Here is an 11,718-nt window from a genome sequence, read left to right as displayed (position 1 = left end):
TCTTCTGGTACAGCTGACCATGGCACACTGCTGCCAATCTTTTCTCATCTATCAGGCTCAACTGTTCCAATCGAGCTTTGACCCATTCATCATCATCAATCCCGGCTTCAGCGACAATTCGGAGGGACGGAATTTCGACCTCCGCCGGTATCACGGCCTCAGTTCCATACACCAACAAATAAGGAGTTGTGCCTATGGAAGTCCGGACGGTAGTGCGGTACCCCAACAAGGCAAAGGGTAATTTCTCGTGCCATTGTCTGGACCCTTCCACCATTTTTCGCAGTATCTTCTTGATATTCTTATTGGCTGCTTCGACTGCTCCATTCGCCTTGGGACGATATGGGGTGGAATTGCGGTGTGTAATCTTGAATTGTTGGCATACCTCTTTCATCAGGCTGCTATTAAGATTCGCACCGTTATCCGTGATGATCACTTTTGGGATCCCAAATCTGCAGATGATATGGGAGTGAACAAAGTCCACCACTGCCTTCTTGGTTACTAATTTGAAGGTTTTATCCTCAACCCATTTGGTGAAGTAATCAATGGTCACTAGGATGAACCTATGACCGTTGGACGCTGCTGGCTCGATGGGCCCAATGACATCCATGCCCCATGCCACAAACGGCCAGGGTGCTGACATCATATGTAACTCTGTTGGCAGAGAATGAATCAAATCTCCATGTATCTGGCACTGATGGCATTTCCTCACAAAAGTGATACAGTCGTGTTCCATGGTGAGCCAATAACACCCTATTCGAAGGATCTTTCTTGCCAACACATATCCGCTCATGTGTGGACCACAAACTCCAGCATGTACCTCAGCCATAACCGTCGTTGCTTGACTGGCATCTATGCATCTCAACAATCCCAAATCCGGAGTTCTTTTGTACAATATTCCCCCACTGAGGAAGAAACCATTCGACAAACGCCGAAGGGCTCTTTTTTGGTCTCCAGAGGCATGTTCTGGATATATCCCCATCCTGAGGTATTCCTTGATATCATGAAACCAGGGTTCGCCATCTGCTTCTTCTTCTATGGCATTGCAGTAGGCGTGCTGATCACGGACCTGGATGTGTAGAGGATCAACATACATTTTGTCAGGGTGGTGCAGCATTGATGCTAAGGTGGCCAAAGCATCTGCAACCTCATTGTGAACTCTCGGAATATGTTTGAATTTCACCGATCGAAATTGCTTGCTCAGATCATGCAAGCATTGTCGGTATAGTACGAGTTTTAGATCTCGTGTTTCCCATTCTCCCTGAATTTGATGTACCAAGAGGTCCGAGTCTCCCAAGACCAAGACGTCTTGGACATCCATGTCAGCAGCCAGGCGCAGACCCAGAATGCAAGCCTCATACTCGGCCATATTGTTGGTGCAATAGAAGCGTAGTTGAGCCGTAACAGGATAATGCCGTCCTGTTTCAGAAATGAGTACTGCTCCTATTCCAACCCCTTTTGCGTTTGCAGCTCCATCGAAGAAAAGCTTCCAACCCGGTTCCTCAGGTAATTCCAACTCATTCGTATGCATCACCTCTTCGTCAGGAAAATACGTTCTTAAGGGCTCGTATTTTTCATCAACGGGATTCTCTGCCAAATGGTCTGCCAGTGCCTGGGCTTTCATGGCTGTCCTCGTCACATAGACGATATCAAACTCGGTGAGCAGAATTTGCCATTTTGCCAACCTTCCCGTGGGCATAGGTTTCTGAAATATATACTTCAATGGGTCCAAGCGGGATATGAGATAAGTAGTATATGAAGACAGGTAGTGCTTCAACTTCTGAGCTACCCAAGTTAGGGCGCAGCATGTTTTCTCGAGTTGAGTGTACTTGACCTCATGTACTGTGAATTTCTTGCTAAGATAGTAGATGGCCTGCTCCTTCCTTCCTGTGTCATCATGTTGCCCCAGTACACAACCAAATGAATTTTCCAAGACCGTCAGGTAAAGGATTAGGGGTTTCCCGGGCTTAGGCGGGACCAATACGGGTGGATTAGACAGATACCCTTTGATTTGGTCGAAAGCCTCCTGACACTCTGCCGTCCAACCTACTGCAGCATCCTTTCTCAGCAGCCGAAATATGGGCTCACAAGTTGCTGTGAGTTGAGCGATGAACCTGCTGATGTAATTGAGTCTACCCAGCAAACTCATTACCTCTGTTTTGTTCCTTGGCGGTGGCAAATCTCGGATGGATTCAATTTTGGATGGGTCTAACTCAATCCCCCGTCGACTGACGATGAATCCTAGCAACTTTCCTGATGGAACCCCGAATGCGCATTTGGCCGGGTTAAGCTTGATATCATACCTTCGGAGTCTTTGGAAAAATCTCTTTAGGTCTGCCACATGGTCCTCCTGACGCCAAGATTTGATGATCACATCATCGACGTACACCTCAATTTCCTTGTGTATCATGTCATGAAACACAGCAGTCATTGCTCGCATGTATGTTGCCCCAGTGTTCTTTAACCCGAACGGCATTACCCGATAGCAGTAGGTTCCCCATGGCGTAATAAACGCTGTCTTCTCAGCATCCTCCTCGTCCATTAGGATCTGATGATAACCCGCATAACAATCCACAAAGGATCCGATCTCGCGCCCAGCGCAATTGTCGATCAGGATATGAATGTTGGGTAGCGGAAAATTGTCCTTGGGACTTGCTTTGTTGAGGTTGCGGTAGTCAACGCACACCCTGATTTTTCCATCCTTCTTTGGGACTGGTACCACATTGGCCAACCACTCGGGATACCGAGTGACCCGAATGACCTTCGACTGCAATTGCTTAATCACTTCTTCTTTGATCTTCACGCTCATCTCTGTTTTAAATTTCCTTAGTTTTTGCTTGACCGGAGGGTATGCCGGGTCAGTGGGCAATTTGTGAACCACTAAATTGGTGCTTAATCCAGGCATATCATCATATGACCAGGCAAAAACATCTTTGAATTCCCTGAGAGTTTTGATCAATTCTGTTCTGACATTCGGCTCAATGTGGATGCTAATTTTGGTCTCTTGGACGTTATCAGCGTCTCCTAGATTCACAGCCTCGGTGTCATTTAGGTTAGGCTTGGGTTTCTCTTCAAATTGGCACAGTTCTCTGTTTATTTCTTCGAAGGCTTCACCTTCGTCACATTCAGATTCATCGTCACAAACGACCTTTTGCATCATTGAGTCGGTTTCAGATTGATTTATTAGACTAGGTCGAAGATCCGCTGTGCATGCCATGTCATTAGAACCAGTAAAAAGAGAACTGTTCAGAAAGAAAAAGAACAAGACAAAAATTAAAATGGGACAAAAGAAAAGAACTTTATTAAATTTGCGGTATAAAAAGGGTTCACACTTTTACAAAACGAAAGTAAAATTTGGATTACACCCTTGAATAATCCGATCAAACAAACAAACAAAACATTAATCAAAGCCTACTACCAAGACTCCCCTCGGACAGGAAGAGGAGTAACCGTCCAATTGTTGGTCTTGGCCTCAGGCCCCACAAATTGTATCTCTGCTCTGCTGGAACCTTCTCCAGCTTCCACCATACTGACATCCGCGAATAGTCTATCAAAACTCTGATTCAGGTCTTCATTTATACCGATCAAAGGTCCTTGAATCTTTGGGACCGGTGACCCCTTGGCACTTGCTTTGACAAAAGACTTTGAGAGGCATGGCACTGGTTTAGGTAGAAACCAGACCCTCTTCTTCATTTTTCGCGCTTGCTTCCTGTCTGCTGCGGTTGGTTTGAACCCCAATCCGAAAGTTTCCAGATTTTTAGGAGGGGAAACAGGTTGGACTATCCCTTGAAGCTTGACTCCCAGGCCTTTTCCCGGCACAAATCCATTGCCCAGCATTTCTGAGACCATCATGACCGTTGCGGCAGCTACCCTAGGGTGTGGGATGATTTCTCCTTCAGAAATTTTGTTGGCCGACCCTGTATCGAAAATCTGGTAGACCCAAGGACCTTTGTCATCAGTGGTCTCTATGAAAGGTACAATGGTTCCGCCCATGGTGCATGTTGTATCCTCGCCGTGCAACACGACCTCTTGTCTTTCCCACTCGAACTTCACCGTCTGATGTAGGGTGGAAGGTACCGCTTTGGCTGCATGAATCCAGGGTCGTCCTAACAGCAGGTTATAAGAGACCGTGGCGTCCAACACCTGGAATTCCATGGTAAATAGGACCGGACCAATGGTTAATTCAAGTACAACATCCCCCACAGTGGCTGTTCCGTTTCCGTCAAACCCCCGGACACAGATGCTATTCTCCCGGATTCTTCCACGGTCAATCTTTAACTGGTCCAGGGTGGATAATGGACAAATATTGGCGCTTGAGCCGTTATCCACCAATACTCGAGTTACCACCGAGTCTTCACATTTGACAGCTAGGTATAGAGCTTTGTTATGCTCCGTACCTTCCACTGGCAGGTCATCATCTGAGAATGTTACCCTGTTCACCTCGAAAATCTTGCTGGCAATGGTTTCCAGGTGGTTTACAGAAATTTCACTGGGTACATGAGCCTCGTTCAATATCTTCAACAGGGCCCGACGATGTTCCTCAGAATGGAGGAGTAATGACAATAGTGAGATCTGGGCCGGTGTTTTTCTAAGCTGCTCAACCACAGAATAGTCTTCCACTTTCATCTTCCTCAGGAATTCTTCAGCCTCTTCTTCAGACACTGGCTTCTTGGTTGCCACTGGGTTGGTTTTTCTTAACTCCACCGGAGCAAAACATCGACCTGATCGAGTCAGCCCTTGCGCTTCACAACTGACTTCTTCCACCTGTTTTCCTTGGTACGTCACCACTGCCTTTTCATATTTCCAGGGCACAGCCCTGCTGTCAATCATCGGCAGTTGGACCACCGGCTTTATGGTCACCCGTTCTCTACATACCCCTTTCAACATGACTGCCGGTGTGGGCAGGATCCCTGGTATTACCAACTTGCTTGGCTCGGGTTTGCTTGCTATGACGGACGGGCTCTTCCCCAATATCACTACCGGCTTGACGCCTTCTCCCTGCGACTGTACACTCGTTCCTCCACTGGTTAAGACTTCTTTCGGGGCGGCTTGGATCATCATCACTGTTTGTGAGGGTTTTCTTAATTCTCCTCCCTCACACACCAACTCAATCATGTGAGTTTCGTGGTGCGCTGGCAGTGGGTTTTGGTTGATGTTAGGAGCCTCCGGTGTCTGGACCTCGATCTTATTGGTGTCAATAAGATCCTGTATGGCATGCCTTAACTTCCAGCACTTCTCGGTATCGTGCCCGAGCATCCCTGAACAGTATTCACAACTGATTGAACGATCCAAATTCTGAGGCGGGGGATTTGGTTCCCGAGTATGGACAGGACTAACCAAACCCAATTGCCGCAGCTTGTGGAACACAGCGGTGTAGGTTTCTCCCAGTTCGGTGAAGGTTCTTTGCTTCCGCAACCTGTCATTCCTAGCATCTGGATTTCCCCGGAAACCTGCCCCTGAAGGGTTTCTATATGCCCTTGGTGGAGGGTAGGTGTTTTGTGGTGGTGCATATATGTTCTGGGGAGCCGGTGCGCGCCATTGTGGGCGAACCGGAGGCTGAGTGTATACCTGGGCTTGGTGTACGGAACAATGTGGTTCTCGAGGTGGATAGAAATTTTGTGGTGGGTTGTATGGGTAGTTTGACCTGTGAGGCCTGGGTTGGTTGTAGTGCGGCCTGCCAGCCCTGGACCAACTGCCTGCCTCGATCGTGGCAACCTCTTCTTTCTTTCTTCTTAGCGCACCTCCCGTGCCGCTTTGAATAGCCTGGGTTGTGGCCTTAAGTGCCGAATAGTTCAAGATCTTGTCCGACCTCAAACCTTCTTCTATCATGACCCCTATTTTGACCACCTCGTTGAAAGATTTTCCAACCGTTGTCACCAAGTGACCAAAGTAGGTTGGATCCAATGTCTGCAAAAAATAGTCCACCATCTCTCCCTCTCTCATGGGAGGATCGACTCTAGCTGCTTGTTCTCTCCAGCGGAACCCGAACTCGCGAAAACTTTCCCCGGGTTTCTTCCCAGTTCTCAATAACGTGAGACGGTCAGGGACTATCTCCAGATTGTACTGGAAATGACCTGCAAAAGCCTGCGCCAGGTCATCCCACGTGTACCACCTGCTGAAATCCTGCCTGGTATACCATTCCAGTGCAGATCCGCTCAGACTTTGGCCGAAATAAGCTATCAAAAGCTCATCCTTGCCTCCTGCCCCTCTCATTTTGCTACAGAATCCCCGCAAATGTGCCATGGGATCACCGTGCCCTTCATATAAATCAAACTTGGGCATCTTGAACCCAGCCGGGAGTTGGACATCTGGGAAAGGGCACAGATCTTTGTATGCCACGCTGACTTGATTGCCCAGCCCGTGCAAGTTCCTGAAGGATTGCTCCAGGCTTTTGAACTTTCTCAACACTTCATCCTGTTCAGGGGCCTTAACCGGCTTCTCAACCTCTGCCGGTACTTCCAAATGTGGATTGTAAGCCTGTGGTTCGGGTGCATGGAATGTAGGCTCAGGGGGATAGTATTGGGTATCGTGAGCCTGAAACAATGGCTCACTGCTCGTTCGCTGCAAAGGGGCTGATGCAGGTCCCACAAAAATGGGAATATTGGGTGTTGGGAGAGGTTGATGGGGTGGTGGAGCTTGTGAATCATGAGGGCTTCTTTCTTGATGATAGAGGGGATTTGGGCGGCTTGTGGAAGGGCCAGAGTGAGGGTACTCCGGCATGTGTCCCAGTGTTTCAGGACTCTTTTGTGTTTTGGCTAGGGCTAGTTGCATTGCATTCATTTCTAGTCCCATCCTTTCAATCTTTTCCATCGCTTCTTTTAACAACTGGCTCATCGGCCTTTCTTCCTCATTGCTATTCTCCGAAGTAGTCATGCTTGTTGCTACCGGTCCTTTGGATCTGGTTTGGTATGAATGTGTTGCCAGAATTCTTTAACAACTAACTGTCTGATATCAGACAACAACAAACTTTGTTAGTGTTAGAGCTTAACAGATTTGATCATAACACATAGAGGATGCAATGCACCTAGGCAGTTAACCGTTTCTACATGCTTTGCTTCAAACAACATGCGTCATCCCGGTTTGCTCATTCGTCTCTTTAAAGTATTTTGCGAAACCCTGCGTTTTATTTTATTTACATTTTCTTTTCTTTATTTATTAAAAGCGGTCGAATCTTATGGGGATTGCCTACGTATCACGTCCCCGCGTGAATCAGACCAGGCGTAGTTCTGCCTCGAAGTAAAGACACATAGAAATTCTTCCGGAGTTGCTTAATTTCATTATCAAAATTTGCTATTACACATTGCTTCAAACAAAATAACAACAGTACAGACTTCACGGTTCTTTGACCCTATTTGATTGAAGGAAAAATAGAAAACAACATATGGGAAAACATCAAGCTCAACTACAACAAGACTTGACCAGAGGTTAATTTTCCAATCTTAAGGACCCGTGATGCATCATTCGGCCTCTTCGCGGTTCTAGGTGCGAGATCCCTTTCGAGCTGCTCCAACTCGTGCATGGTCTGTTTGACGTAACCCACCACTGCCGGGAGAACGGTAACGTAGGTCATGTTTTCACACCGCCGGCACCTTCTGACGATGGCATGGGCAATGGCCCTGATCTTGTCTCTGGTTTGTTTCTTTTCTATGAGTAGGTGTCTTATCTGATCACTGCACGTCTTAAATACCTGTGAGTCCTGTATATACTGATCCCTCAGCTGTCGCACTTCCTCCTTCATTTGGGCCAACAAGTCGTAACAGTGTCTACTTTCCAATTGGAAATCCCTGGCCTGCTTAACTGCTTTAAACTCAAATGTAGCCATTTCCCTCTTCACTTTGGCAACAGTCTTCTCGTGGTCGCTTTCCAATCGATTCAGGTGTCGACGATGCTTATCTGCTCTCGTATCCCACTGCGTTTTGAGCTCTGCTATGACGCTTTCGGACTTCTCCAAACCATCTTGCCATTCTCTGATCTCGCTTTTTAGCCTTTTTATCAGGTGCTCGTCTGATCGACGCCTTGGCTGTTTATCTGCATCCAACCTTATCTGTCTGATCTGGGCTCTGAGCATTTCATTTTCTTGAATTAACCTGTTCCGCTCTCCCAGATCGGTAGCAATTTGCACGTTGTGCTCGTATTTCATGCCTTCTACTTGTTGCTTTAACCTGCTGATTTCGGCACAATAGCCTCTTTCCTTTGCTAACCAATCCCAATGCCTTTGCGATGACTCGGTGAAATTCCGGATGTGGGGTCTCTTAGCTGGCCTTTCATGCTCAAGTTCCCTTCTGTACCATGCAAGGTAACCTGGCGCCGTTTCTCCTTTGGCTCGATCCCGCACGCAAGTATCTGATTTCAAATATTGACCCTCATTCCAGATTTGGCGAATCTTTGCTTCTGGGAACTGTCCGTTAGGACTTATCTCAACTGCTTGAGCGCTAAGATCTTCCTCATGAGGTACTGTCTGGCATCTTCCGAACTGTCTCAAAACTCGGCCGGGTGCGTAAGGTTGAATGCTCTTAAGCCCCATCAGCAAGAAATGAGTTTTAGCCGCCGACATATATAAGATCTCATCAACATGCAACCATCCCAACGTCCATTATATTTGGCTGGCAGTAAGAGCTTGAAAGAACGAGGTTCATGCCAGGACTCCTTTGGGCAAAATGATCTCTTTGGTCCTCGTGTAAGATTCTTCTATGCGGGTCTTTTCCGGGGAACCATGGCTCAAAATCCTGGAATGATGGCAGAAGTGCTCGGTTATCCATATCTGTAGGAGCAAGTTACAACCTTCGAAGAAATTTCCCCCAGCCTTACAAGCTGTGAGAGCTCGAAAGATGTCGGATACCACCATAGGCGCGAGAGTACTGTCACTTTGCGTGAGTAAAGTGCTGACGACCCCAGATACCTTTAAATCAATGTTTCCATCTTTCCTTGGAAATACCAGAAGGCCCAGGAACATTATCATGAACGCTACCCGTCTGTGCTCGTCCCACTTCTGACGAACTCCTTTGCTGCACAGTTTGTTGATTGGATTATTGAATCCCCCTCATGACCGTACCTATCATATATGAAGCATGGAGTACAAAATCCGGCTGCCAGATCCGGGTTGTGGACTGTTCTAGGTATCTTCAATGAATCTAGGAATCGATGTACCGTGACGACTCTTGGGGCGACCAAGTATTTCTGTCTTAACGGAAGTTCAGTATTCCCGATGTATCCGGCCATTTCTTCCAAAGTCGGGGTGAGCTCAAAATCAGAGAAATGGAAAACGTTGTGCGCCGGGTCCCAATAGGTGATCAAAGCTCTTATGATATCTCCCCGAGGCTGGACTTCCAACAGACCCACAAGACCTTTCAGATATTTCTTAACCTCATTTTGCCCTTCAATACCCAGATCATTCCACCATAGCCGTAACTTGACAGGGATTTTGGTCATTATTGAAAAATGTTCATTTTGCATCGTGCTCATCCTGCACATTTTTTAAGGTGATTTTAACAAAACGACTCGACTCAAAATATTTTAAACAGAGGGGATCAAGTTTTGAACACGGCCTTTAAACACTTCGGGGATGAAGAGTTTAAGGCTGTGTGGGTCAACTGGACAAAAAATACTAAACAAGACCCGAAGGTGGCTGTTTATGCAAAGTCAGCCTTCCGGCGTCCATTTCGGAACATTCGGCTATTTATGATAAAACAACGTCACGTGACTTATTTATGACACATTTTTTATTTTATTTATTTATTGATTTTTGGCTATTTTAGCAAAATGGGGTTGAACCCGATGAGGGTTGCCTACGTATCTCACATCCGGTGAGAATCAAACCGGCGTAGTTCGGGCATATCGTAAAATAGGAAAAATCGAATAAACCTAGAAATCAGGAATACGTATTTTGGAAAGAGATAGAGATTAAACCTATTTTTTTTTTTTTTTAGAAAAATTCCGGCAAGGTCTTGACACTACTTGGACATTGGTTTTATTTTTCCAAAAATAAGTAATTATCTCCCCTACGCTGCTATTTTCCCTTTTTTTTTTTAGGAACCGGTCGACATGCGGAACTGAAGCAAATAAATACACAACACAGATAGGAATGCAGCATGATGGTCCTTTCAATTCAGGTTGCCTGTCCTAGACGGACCCAACCCCTGTGTTGAGTCCCCTAAGTCAAATACAACATGATGCAAATAAACGTTCCTACTAGGGATCCGGCATGAAGTTGAGTTATTCTAGGTTCAAAACCTGGGTATTTGTTCTAGACAGTGTACCCGAGCGGACAACTCGAGTCGAGGAGGGGGCTACGTACTGGGGACCCGCGAGATCGTCCGGCTTTGTAACTTGTCCGACCTCTTTCTTATTTCAGGTATTGATACTAACAGAATAGGGAGTCTCGACCAGCGAGCTTCTCCCCGGAGGTAAGAAGTGAATGGTTTCGGCACAGTTTATATGTACAGTTCAAATAATATCAAAGCGATAAAAGCAGCATTTAGCACATTAGGCTCAAAACATATAATAAAATCAGATAATAAATAAAGCCAAATATAACAATTTATATGAGCTCGAATTTCTAACCCTGAACCACTGGTTCTGGGTTAAGTCCCCAGCAGAGTCGCCAGAGCTGTCACACCTCCTTTTTCCGGCACCGCGAGGTGCGTAGGGAGTTTTTTCCAATTAAAGGACAGTCGAAACGGGATTGGTTTAATTATTTCAGAGTCGCCACTTGGGAGATTTAGGGTGTCCCAAGTCACCAATTTTAATCCCGAATCGAGGAAAAGAATGACTCTATATTACAGTCTGCGTACCAGAAATCCGGATAAGGAATTCTGTTAACCCGGGAGAAGGTGTTAGGCATTCCCGAGTTCCGTGGTTCTAGCACGGTCGCTCAACTGTTATATTCGGCTTGATTATCTGATTTTATACAAGTGTGAACTTATGTGCAAAATTTAACTTTTAACCGCTTTTATCATTTTACTGTTTTTATCAAGAATTGCAACGTTGTGAAAATGTATCTCGAACCGCGTTACAATCAATGTACCTGTGGTCGTCGACACACTTTGACTCCGTTGAGATTTGGATTTGGGTCACATCAATGTGCACCCGAGTTTAAGGAAATTAAATTATTAAAGACGCGCCTAAAGTGACTAGCGTATTTATTTTGGGTAAGACCGTGAAATTTTACTAAACTGTCCATCCCGAAGTCCAAATAATTTTTAAAACAAATATTTACTGAGGGCCCCGCAATTTGTATTTTTATTTGGCGAGGCTCATCTCATTCTTATTTTTTTAAAATGAATTTACAACGTCATGGACATGCATCTCGAACACGTCACAATCAATGTACCCGTGATTAGAAACACATTTCGACTTCGTTGAGATTTTGATTTGGGTCACATAAATGTGCACCCGAGTTTAAGAAGGTAAGATTTATTAAGGCACGTCCTAGAGAGTCTAGCGTATTGTTATTTTAGGAGGGTTGTGAGATTTGCTAAACAACCCGTCCTGGAAACTAAATGCTTCGATAATATACATTTTTATAAGGGCCCCGCATCTTATGCGTTTTTGTTTGTCGAGGCTCATCTCGTTCTTATTTTTGAAAGGATGTCCTATGACAACTACGTTTCTTATCGCGTTTGTCTCTACTAATTGAAAACAGTAGATAGTCCTAATTAATTACATGCTTGCAAGTTGTTTGTAACAACATTCAGAAATTCTTTAAAAAAATCAGAAATGAGG

The sequence above is a fragment of the Nicotiana sylvestris genome, chromosome 3 (assembly GCF_000393655.2).
Source record: "Nicotiana sylvestris chromosome 3, ASM39365v2, whole genome shotgun sequence".
In the NCBI taxonomy this organism is placed as follows: domain Eukaryota; kingdom Viridiplantae; phylum Streptophyta; class Magnoliopsida; order Solanales; family Solanaceae; genus Nicotiana; species Nicotiana sylvestris.
The sequence above is the reverse complement of the archived record's forward strand: the minus strand, read 5'-3'. Positions refer to the sequence as shown.